Here is a 22,429-nt window from a genome sequence, read left to right on the forward strand (position 1 = left end):
GGGGACAGCCCCTGGCTTCCCTTATGCCTAGGTGCTGGAGGGGGAACATGCCCCGGCTTCTGGGAGCACCGCAGAGCCACGGCAGGTAGGGAGCCTGCCTTAGCCCTGCTGCGCTGCTGACCAGACTTTTAACGGCAGGGTCAGTGGTGCTGACTGGAGCCGCCAGGGGCCCTTTTCGACCGAGCATTCCAGTCGAAAAACAGACATCTGGAAACCCTAGACATAATTTGTGCCAACATAAGTACCAGTATGGACAGCTGCATGTTGGCAGGAGAGCTTGTCCTGCTGATATAGCTACCGCTGCTCATGGAGGCTGGAGTAATTAAGCTGAGGGGAGAGCTCTCCCCCTTCATCTTAGAGCGGCTCCACTAGTGAGTTTACAGCGATGCAGCTGCGCCACTGTAAGCATTCTAGTGGAGCCACAGCCTCAGTATATAGCCAGTAGCGTAACCAAGGGTAAACTCGGGTTTGAGTTTACCCACTTCTCATTTGGGGATTATGGAGTTTAGTTTAAGAGTTTTCCCACTTCATTTTTTTTTTTTTTTACCACTACACCACTGTATCTGACCCTTCAATATTTTTAATATATGACCTCATCAGCAGTTCTGTTGCGCAGTCAAGGCAGGTCCAAAATATGTGGGATTCTCTGAACATGCACAATCACTGCCCTGCACCTTTAAGCGGTAGGGGGGAGGGGGAGGGAGATTGGCTTGCTGGCCAAATGAAAGGAATAGTGCTTTATGGCTGGGCGGGGGAATGAAAACTGCTGCAAAAGGGTCAGCATGGTTGCTGACTCATCACCTAGGAATGCAGGGTTTAAAAGGGGCAGCTCTGCACCTGAAGCCTCCCTTTTATATGGAGCAGGCTGAAGCAGGACCCACCCTCCCTTTACCACATAAAGGGAGGAGAAACCTCCCTTTATATGGTAAAATACAGGGTTTGGTCCAGCCCTGCTGTGGGCATTACACTAGTTGCCTCTTTTTAAGGGGGGCTGGGAAGGAATTTTTCCCTTACCATCATACTGGTTTGGGTGCAGATGGGGTTTTTTTGCCTTCCCCACAGCAGGTTCAGATGGGCGCTGTTCATGCATGGCATGAAGGGCGGTAGGCTATATGTCGCAACTCATTACCGGTATTTAAGTGTAGGGAGGATGTCCAGTGTAGGTACTCCACAGGAAAGGTATGCAGTGACCCCATAAATGGCTTGGAAAAGAACTTAAAAAGAGGTGTTCATTAAAGGAATGAACGAGGGCTGGTTGGGGACTCCTATGATTGTTTGGCAGGGAGCCAACCCTCCATTCTTATAGCCCACCTTAACCCTCCTATGAGGGGAGGTGTACGGCAATGAATTTGCTGGAGGACCTAGATGGAAAAAGAGGGGGAGCTGGCAAAAGCCTCCTGGATAATTACGGAATAAACATGGGGTTACCTGCACTATACACTTATCTGCCAGGTAGTTCCAGACATCTAATAATATAGTTGTGGCCTGATTAAACCCATGTCAAATGTCTCCTGTCCTTCTTTCAATATAGCCAGACAATGGAGTAGTTTTCTACCTATCTATTATTTTGGGGGATGTCGCTCACTTTAGTCCCAGTTACTTAGATGCCACATAAAGTTGTTGTCCCCTCATTTTTACGGCTAAAGATCATTCAGGCAAAAAATAAAGAATCTTGAAACTAAAGTTCAATAAAGTGACCTTTACACTACAGCAAGTGGAATGGGCCTGCAACAAAGAGAAACTGATCTGATGTACTAGATTACTGGGAATGTGTTGATATGTGCCTTATATCTTCAATACAATAGGTGCAACCAGCCTTACAGCACAAACTATCTTTGTGTGTCATCTTTAAATATCGATCTGGGCTAACATTAACTTACCTTTTAAATTATATATTTTATCATCAATTTTTTGTCAATAAGCTGTTCCTGGCAGGAAGTGTGTCTGTATGTCTGCAGAACACCATTGTTGGAGCTACTGTAATATAAATAACAGCTTGTAGCTTTATTCCAATCTAAAGTGTTTATGCCTATACAAAGAAACAACAAGAGCCTGAATGGAACGATAATTACTCATTATTTGTGCATTATACTAATCCCTACAGTTGTCTGAAGTATGCAATATGTCATGGATAAGAACGTTTGAAAGAACTACAATAAAACACAATAGACCAATTTAAGACAGAAAAGCAAGGTAATTCAGAGATTATCTACTCTGCTGGTTTTTGCTGTGAGTAGATATTACTACAGATAGGTATTTCTCTGTCAGAGCCCCTGAAGGGAATGGTGGTCTGGTACAGAGTTTTAAAGCACAGGGAATGAAAGTCAGGGAACCTGGGTTCTCTTCCCGGCTCAGTTAATGCCTTGCTGCGTGCTTTTGGGCAAGTCACATAACCTCTCAGTGCCTTCATTCAATAACTCTCTAAATTAATAATAATAATTTTCTACCTTGCAAGACTGTTGTGAGCAGGGCCGGGTCCAGGCACCAGCTTAGCAAGCAGGCGCTTGGGGCGGCCACTCCAGAGAGGGGCGGCACGTCCAGGTATTCAGCGGCAATTTGGCAGAGGGTCCCTCACTCCCGCTAGGAGCAAAGGACCTCCCGCTGAATTGCCGCAGATCGCGATCGTGGCTTTTTTGGGGTGGGGGGGGGGGGAGAGAGGGAGCTGCTTGGGGCGGCAAAACCCCTGGAGCCGATCCTGGTTCTGAGGCTTATTTATTAGAAAAGCATTTTGAAAGTCTTGGATAAAAGGATATATGGGGGGGGGGCGGGGGAATGGAGTTGTCTGAGAACTATCAGTATATAAATGCAAGGTATTATTGTACTGTATAATCTAGGTAATAATGGGATAAATTCTGACAAACTGAGATTAGAATGGCATCCTTCTGCATTTCCAGACATTTGTCTGTTTAACAATGTTTACATACAACATATAATATTTATGTTGACTAAAAAAAAAAACTTGGTCTATTAAAAGTGAATTCAATCTTAAAAGTAAATGCCTCCAATCCCTACCTAATGACTTAATGCTCAGACTTCTGCTATCATTTCTATTATTATGAAGAAACTATATAAACAACATACCAATGGATTAATGGCTATCAGCTAAAAGCAAACATTCTTTAAGATACAGAGCATAGCACTCTTGGTGAATAGCAAAACCAATACTTAAGTTTATTCCAGGCATTTCTATAAGAAGGTTTTGTTTTGTGTTATAATCTTCAATAATTTTAGACATAAAATGGAATATGGTCAATTGTGTATTTACAGTTCTGATAGTCACAGTTCATCATGATGGCGTAATGCACATGCTCTCGTGACATTAATGGACTTACTCATTCAGTCTATTTTTAAATTTTAATTGCTTTTAAAACATGACTTTTAAAAAGAGGTCCCTATAAAATGAGGATCCACTGAGCCCTGCCTGTGGGCATTTTTTTAAAAATTATTAACATATGTAAATATATTTCACTGTGCATAAAAATAATTCCCAAATCCAGAAGTTTTGCCATTTCTTGTAAATTTTCCAGAGATGCCACTGAAGAAATTTTGATTGACTCTTTTCTGCTTTGGTTTTGTGAGGAAGGCTATTATGTTTGAGAAAAATAGATATTTATGGATGATTATGTAAGCTCACCTTCTGAAAACCATTTCTTTATTAACCCATATCTCAAAAGAGACCCATATAATAAAAACTCTTCAGACCAGATTCTCTGCTGGAGCACCTTCATCGTTGGCACAGAATTTGTCAGTTCACACGCTCTGCACTTCATCTGAGCCAGTCAGCACCATAACCTCTTGGGACAAGAATTTATCCTATCAGAAAGTCACGCACAGATTCTTCCAGTTTAAGTGTCACCTTTTGCCTTGCTTTGAAATCCCCTTCATACCTGTAACCTTTTAGAGCTCAGCGATTCTAAAAAGGACACTTGTACTATTTTTCTGCCTTTCTTATTGACTGAGATACAAGCAAGATGAAAAACATGTTGTCATGATGAAGTCCTGGAAAATAGCTGCAAGGGCAGTGAGAAAGGAAAGACACAACAGCACCCCCTGGCAGAAGTAGCTCCCAGTCTGTGTAAGAGCTTTCTGCTTCCAATAATGAACAGAAAAAAGGGAAATGTCCATTTCATAAAGCTTTAATACCAGATGAGTTTTTAAAGATCAATTAATTTTTTTAAAACTGATTTCCTACCTCATCCCAACACTTAAATATGCAGTAAACCTGTAAAACAGAGCCAGTCACCAAAAGCTATAGGACACACTTCTCAAACAAAACTGCTTTAGTTTTAGCAATATCAAAAACAAACTTATTTGACTTTGTGCAACATCCTTCTACAAAAATCAGCTCCAGCCATTTGCCAGCAATAACCTATATATTGATGTAGAATTAAACAAAACTTAGGTGATTGAGCTGGGAGACAAACTGTCAACCAGTCATTAATTGGATTTTATGATGCGACTCACAATTTAGCAATTTCCCAGAATTCAATCACAGTGCACCCAAAAAGATCAATTAAAGAACAGGCTCAGAATTTGCTAGAGCCCCATGTGAAACAGGGGAAGATGACGACCTCAGCAGCTTTACCACAGAATTTTATGAATGAACAAAGAAAGGAATTAAAAGGCAAGATTAATTTTATCTTGTGTTTTCTCACAGCCTCTTTCCATTGTTTTTTCTGAGTAGCCAGGGTTTGTTTTTTTTAAATGAATGGCTGGATCCAAAGGATTGCATGTGGTCAGCTACTGTTTGTTTTCCAACAGTATCTATACATGGCTGTGGCCACTCTAGGTTTGAGTTGAATATTTTCATTACTTTTAAGCCACATCATTTTTATGATGCCTATTTCGGGGGGGAGGAATTGTGCAGTTAAGCAACTTCCTTTGTATTCCTGTCTGGCATCAGAGGCATTATTAGAATGTGTCCTTCAATGAAAAGTACAGAATTTCCCATTTCTAACAAAAGTCCTAACTAAAGTCACAATAAGGAGTTCTTAAAAAATGCAGACAATATGGCATTTTGGACCACAATATCAGAAGACTTCCCCCATGACTCTCTATTTCTCTTCCCACTCAGATAGTATGCAGGGGTGGCTCCAGGCCCCAGCACGCCAAGCGCGTGCTTGAGGCAGCATGCCGCGGGGGGCGCTTTGCTGGTCACCGGGAGGGCAGCAGGCAGGGTGCCTTCAGTGGCATGCCTGCGGAGGGTCCACTGGTCCCGCGGCTCCGGTGGACCTCCCGTAGGCGTGCCTGCGGAGGGTCCGCTGGTCCTGCGGCTTCAGTGGACCTCCCACAGTCACCGAAGCTGCAGGACCAGCGGACCCTCCGCAGGAACGCCTGCAGGAGGTCCACCGGAGCTGTGGGACCGGCAACCAGCAGAGCGCCCCCCGCGGCATGACGCCGTGCTTGGGGCGGCAAAATGTCTAAAGCCGCCCCTGATAGTATGGGCCTCCTCTCTGTCCCTCCACACAATCATGTCACAGTTTTTCCAATCTGGAACAGCTTTCCTGCAGCCCACTTGTGTCACTGATTGTCTTAAACAATGGATGGGGTAGGGTGGACATTATGTAAAATTATTTCAAATCTTGAAGTGATTTTGTTCAAGTTTTGGGCAAAGGTCCAAGTGAATTCTCATTTTACCAAATGGTTTTGCCTACTGCTAATTCTGGCACGCCACGCACACGTAATTGTTTATACAATGCAATCCATATGTGCATTACACAAGCATGCTTAGAAGCTCATTTCCTTCCTTTCTCCTGCAAAACTCTTATTTTGCTTCTCCGCAAAAGGCTCTTGGGAATGGGATTTAACACATTTCCTCGGGTCAGGCTAAATGAAGTGAGAATAGATTGATCTGGTCCTGACATCAGAGCTTTGGAAGATCTTTTAAGCATTTTAAGATTGGTTTCAAGTCTTAAAGTTTTATTAACACACACCATTAAAATGCATTCCCTTGTAGGTTTTCCTTCCCATATTATGTAGCACCAGCCAACTCAATTACAAAGCAGTAAAAAATGTCATCTTATAAACATACACCTACAGAATAGATAACTGGAATCCCAAAAGTCATGTTTTTACATTTAAAAGCAAATGTTTCTTGATCTCTTCAAATAAAAAATTAAGTTAATTCACCCGGCTATTTGATAGTGGTATAACAGAATTAGTATGTTTGGCATGGACATTTGAATCAACATTTGGCAACAAAGTACACATTCCACCCACACAGCTATTCCTTTTGGAAAAAATACAAGCCAAAATTTTCAAACTTGGGTGTCTAAAGTTAAATATCAGAGGGGTAGCCGTGTTAGTCTGGATCTGCAAAAGCAGCGAAGAGTCCTGTGGCACCTTATAGACTAACAGACGTATTGGAGCATGAGCTTTCGTGGGTGAATACCCAGTTCGTCAGATGCATCCGACAAAGTGGGTATTCACCCACGAAAGCTCATGCTCCAATACGTCTGTTAGTCTATAAGGTGCCACAGGACTCTGCTGCTTTTAAAGTTAAATACTTAAATAAGTGGCCTGATTTTCAGAGTTGTCAAGACCCTGCAGCTCCCACTGAAATTTTAGTCATAAGGAAATTAAACATTCATTATGGATCCTACATACATTATTTTTCTATTACTTGATCTTCACCAATAATGGGAATACTTTTAAATAGTCTTGAGTTTGGTTCATTTTATTAGGGATCAAATCCTACAGTGCTTATTCAGGCAAATCTCCCATTGTCTTACTACAATAGGAGTTTTGCCAGATTAAGGTCTACAGATTTGATCCTATGGGAATCAACTGCTCGTCTGGGTAAGGTATCCAAAACACACAATGAAAATTACACACCTATCACTCTTCAGCATTTGCCACTGAACTGTCCCCTATGTCACATGACTGTTTACAGGTAACTATGAAACACTTTGAGGCAAAAAAAATTTCAATTAACATTTCTGCTTCTATGAAATATTTTTCAGGGAACTGTTTATTTCCCCCAAACTTCCCTAGCATTGTTGGGACAGATCTAGTAAACCTTTGTACAGAAGTCAATCCCACCAAACAGAACTATTCATGGCAAAAATGTGTTGGTTTATTATGCCATTACACAAAAAGATCCATATTCATTATTGAGAGCACCCAGGTGTAATGAGAAAAGTAGCCTAGTTCAAACTCTTCTTTCTTCCCATTGTCCCACTCCAGAATTGCCACAGAATCACAGAAGTGGAAGGACCCTGAGAGGTCATCAAGTCCAGCCCTCTGTGCTGAGACAGGACCAAGTAAACCTAGACCATCCCTGTTCTTAAAATCCTCCAATGGTGGGGATTCCACAACCTCCCTTGGAAGCTTAATCTAGAATTTAACTACCCTTATAGTTAGAATTTTCCTAATATCTAACCTCAAACTCCCTTGCTGAAGAGTGAACCTGCTTAGTCTTGTATTTGTTTTATGTACAGTGCACATGGAAAACAACTGATCAGTCCTCTTTATCACAGACCTTCACATATTTGAATACTTATCAGATCCCCCCATAGTCTTCTTTTCTCAAAACTAAACATGCCAAAGGTTTTTTTTTTAGCCTTTCCTTATAAATTATATTTTCAAAACCTTTTATCATTTTTATTACTCTTATCTGGACTCTCCCCAATTTATCCACGTCTTTCCTAACATGTGGTGCCCAGAACTGGACAAAGCACTCCAACTGAGGCCTCACCAATGCAGAGTAGAATGGGACAATTACTTCCTATGCCTTACATAGGACACTCCTATTAACACATCCCAGAATTATATTAGCCTTGTTTGCAACTGCATCACATTGTTGACTCATTCAATTTGTCATCCACTGTAACTCCACAATCATTTTCAGCAGTACTGCCACCTAGCCAGTTATTCCCCAGTTTGTAGTTGTTGATTTGATTTTTTTTCCTCCCTAAGTGTAGCACTTGTATTTATTGAATTTCATCTTGTTGATTTCAGACGAATTCTACAAGTTGTCAAGGTTGTTTTGAATTCTAATCCTGTCCTCCAAAGTGTTAGCAACTTCTCCCAGTTTGGTGTCATCCACAAGTTGTATAAACATCTTCTCCACTCCATTATCCAAGTCATTAATGAAAATATTAACTAGTATTGGACCCAGGTCAGACCTATCTGGCACCCCACTAGATATTTCCTCCCTCTTGGGCAATGAGCCATAGATAACTACTCTGAGTGTGGTATGTCAACCCTTTATGCACCCACTGTATATTAATCTTATCTAGACCCCTTTTCTTCAGTTTCCTTATGAGAATGTCATGTGGGACTATGTCAAAAGCCCTACTAAAATCAAGATATATCACATTTACTGATTTCCCCCATGCACTAGGCCAGTAACCCTGTCAAAGACGACAATGAGGTTAGTTTGGCAGGATTTGTTCTTGACAAATCCATCCCGGCTATTATTTATTACCCTATTATCCCCTAAGTGCTTACAAATTGCTTGTTTAATAATTTGTTCCAGTAACTTTCCAGGTACCGAAGTTAGATTGTAATTCCCCAGGTCCTCTTTCTTCCCATTTTTAAAGCTAGGTACTATGTTTGCCCTTTTCCCCTCTTCCGGGACCTCACCTAACCTCAAAAATAATTGCTTCAGATAGTTCCTTAGGTACCCTAGGATGAATATCAGCAGGCCCTGCTAACTTGAATACATCTAATTTATCTAAATATTCTTTAACCTGTTCTTTTTCTATTTTGGCTTACATTCCTTCCTCCTTCTTGTTCATATTAACTGTGTTAAGTATCTGGTCACCATTAACCTTTTTAGAGACGAGTGAAGCAAAACTGGAATTAAACAATTCAGTGCGCTTGATGTCATCAGTTATTACCTCTCCTTCCCCACTAAGTAGAAGAACCACACTTTTCTTCATCTTTCTCTTGCTCCTCATCTACTTCAAGAGCCTCTTCTCATTGCCTTTTAATGTTCCTTGCTAGATGTAACTCAGTTTGTGCCTTAGCCTTTCTGATTTTGTCCCTACATATTTGTGCTATTTTTTGTACTCCTCCTTCACAATTTGTCCATGTTTCCACTTTTTCTAGTATTCCTTTTTGATTTTCAGGTCATTAAAGAACTCTGATGCAGCCATATTGGCCTCTTGCTAATCTTCCTATCTTTCCTTTGCACTGGGATAATGTTAAAGGCACTTATTCAAACTGTGCCCTTAAGAAACTGTCAGCTCCCCTGAATTTTTTTCCTCATAGATTTTTGTCCCATGGGACATTACATACCAGTTCTCTGAGTTAAAGTCTGCTTTTTCGAAGTTTGTTGTCATTCTATTGCTCTGACTCCTTCCTTTCCTTAGAAACATGAATCTTGTGATCACTTTTACCCTTCCACATTCACATTTGCAACCAATTCCTCCCTGTAGTGAGAATCAAGTTTAAAATAGCTGTTCCCCTGGTTACTTTCTTCACTTTCTGAAACAAAAATATGTCCCCAATACATTCCAAGAACTTACTGGAAATTTTGTGTTTTGCTGTATTACCCAGACATCTGTTGGAAAAGTAAGTCCCACCTTACTACCAGGTGTTCTGTTTTGGATACTTCGGTTATTTGTTCTAAAAATGCCTTATCCTCTTTCTCTTGCTGATTTGGTGTTGCCAGGAGACCTGCTACCATGATGTCCCTGCTACTTCTTCCCCTTTTACCTTCACACAGAGACTTTCAGCTGGTCTTCCTCTCACCTCTTTCTGGACCTCAGAACAAGTATTATATTCTTGTCATATAATGCAACACCTCCGCCTTTTTTTCCCCTGCCTGTCCTTCCTGAACAAGCTATCACTCTCTATACCAATATTCCACACATCAGATTTATCCTACCAGCTCTATGGTGCCAATTAAGTCATAATTTATCTTATGTAGTAAGATTTCCAGTTCTTCCTGTTTATTTCTCATACTCCTTGCATTATGGGAATTAACTCTACATGAAATAGCAGCATAAAAACTCTTGGAACTTAAACATGAGTAATTTAAAAAAATACTCGAAAAAGCTCTGTTCTGTAACTTAGCAGCAGCAATTGCATGGACCCTTAAAAGCCTTTGGAACGGCTACATGATAAATATTTGATGGACAACATCTGGCTTAATGACAGAATCAGTTACTGCTATTCAAATATAAAGACAAGTGAATCAGCACCTTATTATTGTTTTCAGCTCAGATAACACACAAACAAAACAGACCAGCCTGCAGAACACTATTTATTTTACTAACTAGTACAACCCATGTTAACTGTCATAATAGAATATAAACACGCTAGTTAAAAAAGCATCATCATGAATAATTTAATCCAAATCTATCAATATTTTGCTCTGACTGCTTGTAAAGGAATAGTTTTCTAACTCTAAATTCAGTGCCTGTGATTTAAACAATGTGCTACACATGTAGATCTAGACAATGGCAAAAGGAAATATCAGTAGGGGTGGAGGGGACTTAATTTTCTTCTCTACCTCTCCCCGTTGTCTATTTTCTGGTTTCTAAATGCTCGCAGCGATCTGAAAAACTGTCAAGTCATTTTCATTAAAATTAGAAAGCCCTAATGTCGTGTGTCATTTAGCAGTGCAGGACTGAGGCAGCAAAAGGAAGCAGCAGAAGGTCAGAAACCACATGGAAGGATAATTAACATAAATGTTCCTCAACACTCTCTTGTTATAGGGCTGCCAGGGACAGGTCCCTGTCATCACCTGGAATTCACAATTTCTTCTTTAACTATGGTACTGAAGGAACTCTTACAAAAATCTGAAACAAATCTGGGTCAAAAGTTGTGTGGTGACAGAGGGGAAAGCAAAGCTGGACCAGCCACAGGGAAGATGCAGTATGCCGACAGCCCATGCTCTCTGGGGAGGAATTGTGTCTCCTGAGGTGTTATTCCAGCGTCTATCCCTGTACTATGAAGAGTTGAACCACCCCACCCAATGCCTCCTACATGGGCTTTATTTTAATTTTTTAAAATATGTACTAGAAATGGGACCAAGATGCAAAATCTGGGCCTACATCTGAACTTCTTCAAATACAGTGTCTGAATTCAAGATTTCAGTCCATTACAGAGACAGGGCCATCCATAAAGTTTGGGTTAGGGTCAGATCTGTGGTTTGGTCCAAGCCTGTCTTTATAACACACACTTATGGATATTACATTCTACTGCCAGTTTTTGACCAGCTGTATCACTACATTCTACTCCCTTCTACTAAATGGTGAGAAGTACATTGACAAATGAAACAGAAAACAGCAGCCAGCCATTCCAGGGTGTCTACTTTGGGGAATACATAGGCACTACCACTAACCATCCCTAGTCTCACCTGATTGCATGTTAAACAAGATATATACTGTCTGAAGCAAAACTGGGGAAGAGTTAGGGACGGGAATAAGTCCTTCAAGCAAGAGAAATAGACCACAAATAAATATGGTGTATTTACTGGAGAGGAAGAATGTTTACCCCAGCAGACAAAATTTCAAGTAGTACAATCAGGCAGTTTTCTAACAGAAGAGATTTATGATGAACAGCCCAGGCTGCAACCAAAGCAACAACAAATGATACCATTGTCACAGCCTGGCCTGCTAGCTAGGTCATTCTGCAGCTCATTTTTAAGTGCCCTTTCAGGCATCCTCTTGTTGCCTGCAATATTGTACATGGTGGATTCACAGCAGGCCTTGAAGTACTGTAGTAGGATTGTATGATCTTGGGTGGGGCAGTATCAACAGAAGAGTAACTGAAAACAGCTGCAATTGCTTTTTAAAACACTGGTACAGGCTGCTTTCAGAGGAATTCCTCTCATCTTTAGGTTGATCACTATAATAAAAACACATACCTAATGATTTACTGGATTTTCTTCCCTCTGCCTTTATGATGACATAATCAAACATGATTATTTAAAATATAATGGTATTCAAAAAGGGGGCTAACAAAGGTGTTTTAATAAATAAACAGATGCGGGTAGCTTTATATGTCCACTACTATTTTATATTCAACACTTAAACATACAATTACATGGTACCACCTTCCTCATCTAGTAAAATCCACAGTTCTTTTTTCTTCTTCTCACTAGGGAGCAAATCCTCAATCCTTCCGCACAGTTCAAGTAAATGAGCTGTGAGCAGCAGTTCTCCATTGTTAGAAAGTGAAAGGAAACTTCCAACACTGCCACAGTGTCCTCTGAACACTACAAAGTTATAAGCTGTCACAGCCATTAGGCCTCTCCTATGGAAAGTAGGAATTGGTCCATGGACATATGTAATTACAGATCCATAAGCCTTTCGTCCAAATCCTGCTACGTACTGGGATGTAAGCAATGCTCTGCTCCCTGCAAATCACTTGGGTGCCAATACCCTCTCCCCGCTGTACAGCAGAACTACAATGGCCATACTGCATTCAGGGTCCTCCAATCCCACAGAGGAAAGGGAAGCAGGATTTCCCCTTCCGTCATTATTATAGCCCAAAATCTAGAATACATATTTAAAATATAGCTACCGGCAGGGACCAGCTTCTACTACAGCAGTAAAGATAATACAATCAGTTTACTGTAATAAGACAATTCCCGTCTTAAAGTGTTCTGATTTTATTTACAGGTTAGGGACCAACTTGTGGTGTTAGTTCCGCGGATTTAAGACCTGAGTATTACCACTAGGGCTTCGTCTAAACTAAAAAAATTAGGTCAACGTAGCTATGTTTGTCAGCAATGTGAAAACACCACACCCCTGACCAGAGTTATGCTGACTAACCCTCAGTGTAGACACAGCTATGTAGATAGAAGAATGCTTACATCAACATATCTAACTTCATTTGGAGAGGTGATGACCCTACACTAATGGAAAACCCCTTACATCAGTGTAGGCTGCATTGAAACTATGGAATTATGCTGGCATTGCTATTTCAACAAAGCTATGCTGATATAGTCTCCGTAATGTTACCCTGCTGGTGTAATTCAGTAGAATCTGGCCCTAAAACTGAATACAACAATTGCTCCACTATAGTTAGTGCATGTTTGCTAACGATACTACCCAGTGATTGAGGGGAGGGGTAAAATTACACAGATTTCCTCCACTGTTTAAACAATCAACCTCTAAGAAGGACATTTGATTGCAAAATTTCCTTTAAATTATTGGGTTAAGTTTTCCAAATGTGGCTTCCATTTGTGCACACACTTTTCTTTTCAAGGCCAGAAGGGTCACAGTTCAATTTCTTGATGTTGGTACATTTCGGTTATTCTTAAAATTAAAAACGTTTCTATAGGCTTAGAGGAAATAGATTGTTTTTATTTGCTTATATATGGCAGGAATACATACAGATTTCTTAGCATGCAAATTTATCATATTATATGATAGGGATAAATCATGCAGGCAAATTGTGCATCAAAGCTGCACCTGGGGCAGCGGAGCTGCAGAGCCCGGCCTGACCCGGTGCTCTGTGCTGCACAGTGGCGGCAGTGTGGCCTGGCTCCAACCAGGCGGCACGGCTGTAGCGCCGGCATCCACCGGTGCTCCAGGCAGCGTGATAAGGGGGCACAGAGCAGCGGGGGTTGGATAGAGGGCAGGGGAGTTTGGGGTGGTGTCAGGAGGCGGGGGTGTGGATAGGGGTCGTGGCGGTCAGGGGGGAATAGGGGGTTGAATGGGGGCAGGGGTCCCAGAAGGGCAGTCAGGAAGTAGGGGGGGTTGGATGGGGCGGCAGGGAGCAGTCAGGGGCAGGGGATCCAGGGGGAGTCAGGGGACAGGGAGAAGAGGTGGTTGGATGGGGCAGGAGTCGTGGCGGGGGTGGGGGGCAGATAGGAGGCTGGGGGTCAGGCCACAACCCCCTCCCCTAACCGGCCCTCCATACAATTTACAAAACCCGATGCAGCCCTGAGGCCAAAAAGTTTGCCCACCCCTGGTCTAGGGCCTGAGTCAGAAGGTCTGCCACGTTAGCACAGCTGAGAGACCCAGGTCCAGGAATTGTACGGCCAGGTTCACAGTTCAGTTTGGAAGCTCAAACGTGGGCTTGGAAACTCCTGAGTCCTAAAGACCTAGGTTCACAATGCAGTGTAGGCATATCCAAAGCTGCACCAGGCTGAGGATGCTTGCGCTCAGAGGTGCTCTAACTCCTTCCTGACGGGGTGGGGATCTGCTCCACCACGATCTCATGTTCTTAAATGTAGACAAATTTAGTTCTGGTACAAAACTGCTCATTACAATGAGATTCAGCAACTAATTTTTTTACTTAACTCTAGACACACACCCTAAAATCATTTTCTATTCCTCTGTTTATGAATATTTGAGGGATAAAAGGATAAGGAGACTTTCACTACCAGGTCCTTGCCATAACGGGAATGGCCAAAGCTCATTAACATGACAGCAGTTTGGTGGCCTGTAAGTGAAATAAACTGGTGTCTCAGCCCACACTTCTAACGCCTGCATTCATGCCCTATTTTCACACCATCACAACTATCTCCAGGCCTTCTTCAATGCTACCCCTACCTATGGAGCTCTTATCCAACTCCAGGCTGCAAAGACACTACTCTTCTTTTCATTCAGATCACTCTTGAAGACATACATTTTCTGTAATAACACAAAAAAGCATCAATGATTTAATAATATAAGCTGAAGTTAAAACCTTAGTTATTTCCTCCGTTTGGTTTCCCACTTTACCCAGTCTACCGTGCCTATTTTGCTTTGGTTGTAAAGGTGAGGGTAAGGTGCTGTCTGGATTCGGTGTTTTATTCAGCTCCAAAAACACATCTGGCACTTAAACAATGATGATGAAGATGAAAACTGGTGTCCACACCATAAAATCAGCCATCTACCTGGAGTCTCTGCTGACAGTCTCTTTAGAGAGGCCATGGGTAAAGGAGCACAGAATCAGAGATCTATCTTCTCACATTAGAGCATGCCACTTTGCAAAGCTTGAGACACACCAAAGGGTACAGTTGCTATGGTGCATCATCAATGAATCGAGGATTGCCATTTCATAAGCAATAAATTCACTTAAAATTAATTTTAAGAAGATTTTCCCCACCAAAATGGTTTGATATGAAAGCAGTGAGAATGGCATATGATATTAGCAACTAACAAAAAACTTCTCCACTTTTGAAAAGCAAGAGGATTTCCAATGTTGGGCTAGATCTTAAAGACCTGCTTCATTTTTACTAAAATTTGCCTGAGTAAGGAATGAGTAAGTACTCCTGGATCTGGCCTGTTAGTTATAATGAACTCCATTGTTCACCCCCTGGGAATATGCATGATGCTAAAAATGAAGAAACCTAGCTGAGATGCAGTATTTTGAGCCAAAGGATGTTTATGTAGCAGACTGGCATGGCTCCATAAACAGACATATGCCCAATCCGGTAAAAATCACATTTTAATTGCTCAAAAGCATTTTCTGAACTATAAATAAATCTCTCTGATGCCTCAAGCTTATACAAAAACATTCAGTAGCTCTGGGGATATCAAACAGCTCTCCCTCTCTAGTCAGCAACCCAGTTATTCCTCAGTGTACTTTATAATTGACACCTAAAAGCCAATGGGCAATAAAACTTTGCCCAAAAAATGGAAGAAATTATCTCTGTGGTCACACAGTTACAGTATGGATGGAACCATTCTGAAACACATATTAACATACAGTATTGCCAAGCCAAAAATGTCAAAAGTCATGAGTCAGGCCCACTCCAAAAAATGAGATTTTTTTAATTCATATTTTTGTTCTGATATTTTAACTCCCACTCTTCCTCTTCAACGTATATGACAATTACAGCACTGCCAACTTTCGCAAATTCACAGTGAATAAGACCATTTTGGCCCTAGCTGTATGAACACTTACTAGAGAATCCAACTACAATCAGGGCCTATGGTGGGGCACCATATAAACACATAGTAAAAGAAAGCCCCTGTCCTGAAACGCTTATAGTCTTGTGCAAAACATAGTGGGGTGTTTGAATGGGGATTCAAACTCATCTCTCATAGGGGTTAATAAATATCTATTAGAGGGGAGCAACTTTAATTCCTGCAGAATTGGGAAGGATACAAACTGATGAAAGGCTGTATACAGCATTAGCCACATCCTGAGATATCCAGTCCCCAAAAGTGAACCTACAACCTTCAGATCCACACAACAGACCTCTTCCATTTCAGTATAAGTAGCTGTGGAGGGAAGCATGTTATTTCCTCCTAGATGGATCATCTCATACAATGAGACACAAAACACAAATTGTGTTAGGGTTAAACACTATTTGTGAGACAGCAGTGGAACGCAGGGCATTAGCATTCTTGATTTCTACCTCTGTCTCTGAAAACATGGCATAGACTAATGGTTACCAGTGGCAAGGCCAAATGTAACACCAGCCCTGTTTGGGTTGCCTGTTGTGACTGAACTCAGGATCTCTGAACATAAAAGCACGAGCTCCTATCACTTCAGCTAAAGAATCAGCTCTCTTAGCATAGAAATAGTAGCAGATCTGTAAACCTGTAAATGTGGTTGAATTTATTACCTCTATATCGAGTTCAATGGGATTACTCACAGAGCATAACAGCTATGTACATAGTCTTTGCAGGGTAAAGGTCTAAATTTCTGTTTTATGAACTCATTCCTTAACAAGTTTGATTAATCAAGCCCAAGATGCCTGTAAGCACTAATATTCCCTACAAATCTTATGTTCTCTATCAATTCCTGTAAACAGCATTGGTAAAAGACAGGATCAGGGATGGGAAGGGCTAACGGAAGCTTCCCAGGTATATATGAAATGATTATGGAATTACCTGCACTATACACTTCTATCTGCCCGATACCCCCCGACATTTAAGAATAAATTTGCAGCCTAATTAAACCACATCCAGTGTCTCCTCTCCTTCCAGCACAACTGGGCAAAAAATATTCTTGAATATTTACAGGTTTGTGCACTGTTTAAATACAAATATTTTAAATTATTTTAAATGGATAATTCTTATTACATTAGCTCCTCAGCCAGATGAGATATAAAAATACAGATATCTATTTTGAGCCAGATTCTGCCAGTCTTCTCTCACATGGAGTAGTATCTTATTCCAAAAGTAGCTCTACTCATGCTGAGTAACAAAATGAATAATGATAGCTGAATCTGATCCATTGCTTTACTAAAGTGAAGTATATTACTTTAAAAACACTACCTGATTAAGAAGGCTTCTTATTCACAGCTACCATAATATAAACTAGCAACTTGAGTAAGGAACAGCTGGTAAACCTAACAGAATGTAATCTCACTTCTATTAAGGAAAACCAGTTATTCAGTACTGATAAAATGAGTAATTTCTCCTGTCCAAGCCAAGTATATTTAAAATATAAGTTTACTTACTCTACTCTTTCAAGACAGAAACAACACTATCATTAAAACTGTTTTAAACACATTACTCCATTGATTCCCAATCAGGGCAACAGAATTATAGTTTGCAACTGGTCTATTAAACTGTTACTACTTATTCTTTGTCTCAAGAGAGCTACTGTAGGTAATAAACCAGTCACTAGTCAGACACTTTTAAATAAGGAGAACCACTACCTAAAAAGCTATATAGTTTTAGAATTACTGTAAAATTATAGCTGCATCAAGAACAGCTCCTATTGCCGCATTTGATAAGTTGGCCTGAGCAGTTTTAAACCACCTCTATAATCAAATGAAATAACCGGTTATCTACACCGATACGTCCTCTTTATAATTTTTACATAAAGAATGCTACACTCTGTGTTTATATTAATGTCACAGTAATTGTCAATAGTAATTGATTTCAAGACCTATAAACATTAGCGGTAGAGTTGAGCAAACTACCCAAGATGAACAAACAATGAATCCAATAAATTTTAAATGCATAGGTTATTTGTGAATACGTTTTCCATTATTCGACCAGCTCCATGGATGGTTGAATAGTATTTCAACTAGTAACATGTTCAGCTAATTTTTTCAGTCAATTGAATATCTTAATTTTTTAGCTTTAATTGGAGAAAATATGTCATTTTAGAGATGGATGAGATCTTAGATCAACAGGCAAGAACATAACTCATGGAGAACGGAGATTGTATATACATTAAAACAGGAGGTAAGAATTATTATTACTGAGTTATTTTAGTGATCACATTTTTTCTAGAAGATAAACATTACGGAATAAAGAGAGAAAGAGGTTAAAAGGGTTTTAATGTACAATATAGTTCAATACAATATTTTACTCCCCACTGTTTATAATAATGCACCCTCTAAAAACTTCTAAAAGAAAATTTCCACTATATTGATTTTGTCCATGCCGACCTACTAACCTGTAGTCATTTTGTGAGTGTCTCCTTGGAAGTCGAAGGAGAGAAGACCAACAAAGGAAAAGAACTAGGGGGAAGGAGGAGGAAATAGTAGAAGAGCCAAGGGAAAAGAGAAAGATGGATGGGAAGACCCAGAGAAATGAGAATGGTGATTGTAGAGTGTAAGTGGTAGGTGGATGAATGGAATGGGTTAGAGAGGCGAAAATGAGGAAAAATGAATAGAAAGAAAAACAAAAGTAACAATGAGATGGAGGAAAAAAGGCAAGAACAGAAAGTGAAAAACAATAAAACGTACAATGAAAGAGTAGACTTTAGTAAAAAATTAATTGGAGGGAACACATTAAAATAGGTAACAAGATTCAGGTACTGTATAGACTAAAAAGTGAAGTATAGCAAGAGAAAAAGGAAAGAAGGAAAGGAAAATATGAAGACATAGTAAGATGTTTATTTTTTCTATTTTGTAGAAAGCTTGCTTTATTTAACATTTTGACTCTATGATTTAATGGTGATTTGTCTATTTCCAGTTAAAATAGCTTATCAATGTTCCCCTTTTATAGTCCGTGGACACACACATACATACGATAGAGAAAGAGATACATACACACATATACAATTTAAAATTCAACAAGCTAAGGTATTTAACCCTCCGCATTCCACACATTTAAAGTTAATAGCAATCTTCCTCAGACAGTCTGTTCTAATATGTTAAGTGTGGATTTTAAATACAAAATGCACCAAGACATCCCACTGTAGCTAGCTTATGAGCTGTGCAGTGCACCATGACATAACATTATTATGAGACCATCTGAAATTTTTTGAAAGTGCTCCCCACTGAAAAAGCTCTGTTGACAATGACACATATTGGATTGTTTTAAAGTGTATCCATCAAACCACTTTGGAATTTGTTTTAAATCCAATAAATTAAAAAACAAAACTAGAATGAGAGGATGAGGATGACAGTCAAAAATATCACACTTGGTTGTTAGAAAGTAACTATATTTAAGTTGTCAATCAATCATTCTTGTGGGCACGAAAAGGGCAGAAAAAGCAAAACACATACAATCAACATGATAACCGGATATTAGCTAGGAAGCTGCACCCGTATTCCCCTTCTAGGCTTGCTGCATCCGTCTCATGTATCACCTTCAGTGCTTTTAAGAGAAACTTTAATCCACATCTGGGCATTTACTAACGTTTCATTTTCTCACTATCCTAACTTTCCACAGTAAAAATGACTGACAGTTTTTCTTAGATTGGGATTTCCTAAAATTTTGAGGATTTGCTTTTTATGCCTTTTTTTAATTTTATTTTTCAATTCTGTTTTTGCTGGCTGCACTGGGCACTTTTGCATCCAAGCATAAACTAATCCCACCCATTGGGCCCCCACCAAAACATTGCATTAATGCCACTTAGGTTTTGGGCGGGGATTGACTGGTTAAAACTACAGGGGCTTTGGGAAGGGGAAAATTAAGAGGACCCATAGTGGAAGTATATGAACTAGTGAATGTTATAGAGAGAGAAAGATGAATGCTCCTTTTTATTCCATAATACAGGAGGAGAATGTTTTTAGATTAAAAGCAAAGGAACGATAGCTTCGGGATTAAGTTACTGAACTGGGACTTGGGATTCCTGAGTTCAGTTCCTGGCTCTGTCACACACTCCATAGATGTATTTATTATCTTGGACAAGCCATTTGGGTGGAATTCTCAAAAGCACTTAGCATTGACCCAACTCTGCTCCCATTGAAGTCAACAGAAGACTATACGCTTTTGAAAATTCCACCTTATTCTTGCTGGGCCTCAGTTCTCCATCAGTAAAATAGGTTTAATAATACTTCTCTTCTTCCATCCTTTGAATATCTTCTCTATTTTGACTGTAAACTTTGCCCCTCATCATATATATGTACAGTGCCTAACACAGCAGGGCCCCATTCTTGGTTGGATTCTTCAGGTGCTACTGTAATCAAAATAATAAATTAACAGGCAACACATTTCCTGTAAAATGGCTTAACTAAATGCATTTTCTAATCTACATGCAACTAACATGTGGAAATCAACGTGGCATGATATTGTTTTGGAAATCACCATACTTTGAAGGTTTCAAAAAAGCATCAGCATTTACACTGACAAGGATAACACACAGCGAAAGTCATAATTAACGGTTACGGTGAGGACATATTTTACATAGTACAAGACTAGCTTTGACTCCATTCTCCTCCAATGGAACTTAATGGAGAAAAAAAAACTCTTTTCCCCATAAAAATATTGTATATGTAGGTGCTCAAACACTACAGTATTGTAATAGAGGTCATATAAATAAGTAAGTAAATAAGATGAGAGATATTTTTAGTTTAATTTCTCTTTTTCACCCGATCTTCAAACTAGTTTTGTGCATTAACTCTTAGTGAGACCCTATAACAGAACACAGTACTCTAACTTGGCAAAAACAACAATTTGTAGTTAGATGATTTCTCTGTGTGTTATAAATTGAACAATACTACAACTTCCTGAGAGTTTATATTTCTCAGCTCTTCTCCGCAATAATGAGAAAAAAGGAAGCTAAACTGGGGATGGGAGACTGCATTTAGACAAAGTTAAAGATTCCTCAAGGAATCTTTTCAGTGAATTCAAAAAGAAAAAAGTTTGATACCACTGACTGGGGGGGGGGGGCAGGAGGGAAGGATAAATGGTGTAACTGCCAATTGAAATTGCATATGTACACTGAAATGGTTGCTGTTTTTTAGAAGGAGTAATGTTATTTATCATTAAAACACTTGTAAGTAGGTTACTTGCTGGTTAATGTACACTGGTGTATGACTTGTTACTCAACCAAGTTACTATAATCTAAAAAGGTAAGAGGCCGGTGTCTTTCAAACTGGCAATTGACTAGGATGACTCCTTCCCTCTCAGGTTCTCTCTTATCTAGTGTTCAGAAGGTCAGACATAAAACAGGAGAACACTGGATCAGATGCAAACTATTTTCCAGAAACATAGATTTTATATATTATTTAAATATATCATAAATAAACTATATGACTCTAGATTCTATAGCTATATGAAATATTAAAAGCTAGAGTCATGTTGAAAACAAAACTTCCAGACAAAAGGTATCCTGGGAGGAGGTCAAGACTACTTGACTACTCAGGAAGGAAGAGGAGCCACACTGACCCCATCCTCAACATACCAGACAGAGGTTGCCAGGAGAATATAAACAGAACCAGACTTGTGGGCTGAGAGTTACTGCTGAAAATTGAAAGGGGTAGCTCCAGATGCAACCTGGGAGACCCCTTTGAGATGACTGATGTGGTAATAGAAGCCCTGTATTCAGAGAGATGTCATAGGGTCTTATATGGACGTGATGCTACTCATTCAGGTAAGAGCCCTGTAGGAGCCTAGTAATTTGAGATTTTTTATGTCTGAAGTCTAGATTTCCTAGTTTGTTTCATTAGGGATATTTATTGAATAAAATGGTGTGATTCTCCATTAACCATCACAGTGGTGCAGCGTGTTGTTCGAGAGAGCTGCTATAGGGGAACTGTGCTACATGCAGACGGTACCCAGAGCATTCAAAACAAAGCCAATAATTTAGGTAACATTTTCATCCTACAGTGTCAGCCCCAAGAAGGCCCCATATAATATCTCTTTTTCCTTCACTCCCTTGTGGAAGAAGCTTACTTTTATTCTTCATCCCACCACTCACTTGAGTAAAAATAAAATCTTTCTTGAAGAGAGATACTATTGTAAATAATAGTCTGAAGGTGAACTGGGGGGATGATAACTGCTTTAATATAAGAGTTTGATTCAAGCCACATGAGAGGAGTTCTGAACTGCAGGGACCAGTTCAGAGATCTACCCACTAAAGCAACTCCACAAGCTACTGAGTGACAATACATATCACCGATAAAACACAAAAAGGAAATATTACCTTACCACAGCAAATTTTCATTGACTATTCAATGATCCTGAAGTTACAATACTGTTGACCAGAAACTTCTGAGAACTAACTTTTACAGATTAACCCATTTGTTGTTGCTATATACCCCCAACAGGAATAACAAATATCCTATTTCTGAAATGGCTTTTGTCTTTTCATCTCTGGAACCCTATTTTCACATTTTAATATTGAAGTGCAGCTAACGTGACATGTGGGTTATTTTATCCATGGTGCATTTAGTTAT

General features: G+C 39.9%; 1 protein-coding gene across 1 annotated transcript in view; it reads right to left on the bottom strand.

The window, feature by feature from the left end:
- The window catches only part of PIEZO2 (piezo type mechanosensitive ion channel component 2), a 457,344-nt gene that overhangs the window by 331,398 nt on the left and 103,517 nt on the right, over positions 1 to 22,429 (bottom strand). The window lies entirely within an intron of this gene.

This window comes from Mauremys mutica, chromosome 2, assembly GCF_020497125.1.
Source record: "Mauremys mutica isolate MM-2020 ecotype Southern chromosome 2, ASM2049712v1, whole genome shotgun sequence".
NCBI lineage: Eukaryota > Metazoa > Chordata > Testudines > Geoemydidae > Mauremys > Mauremys mutica.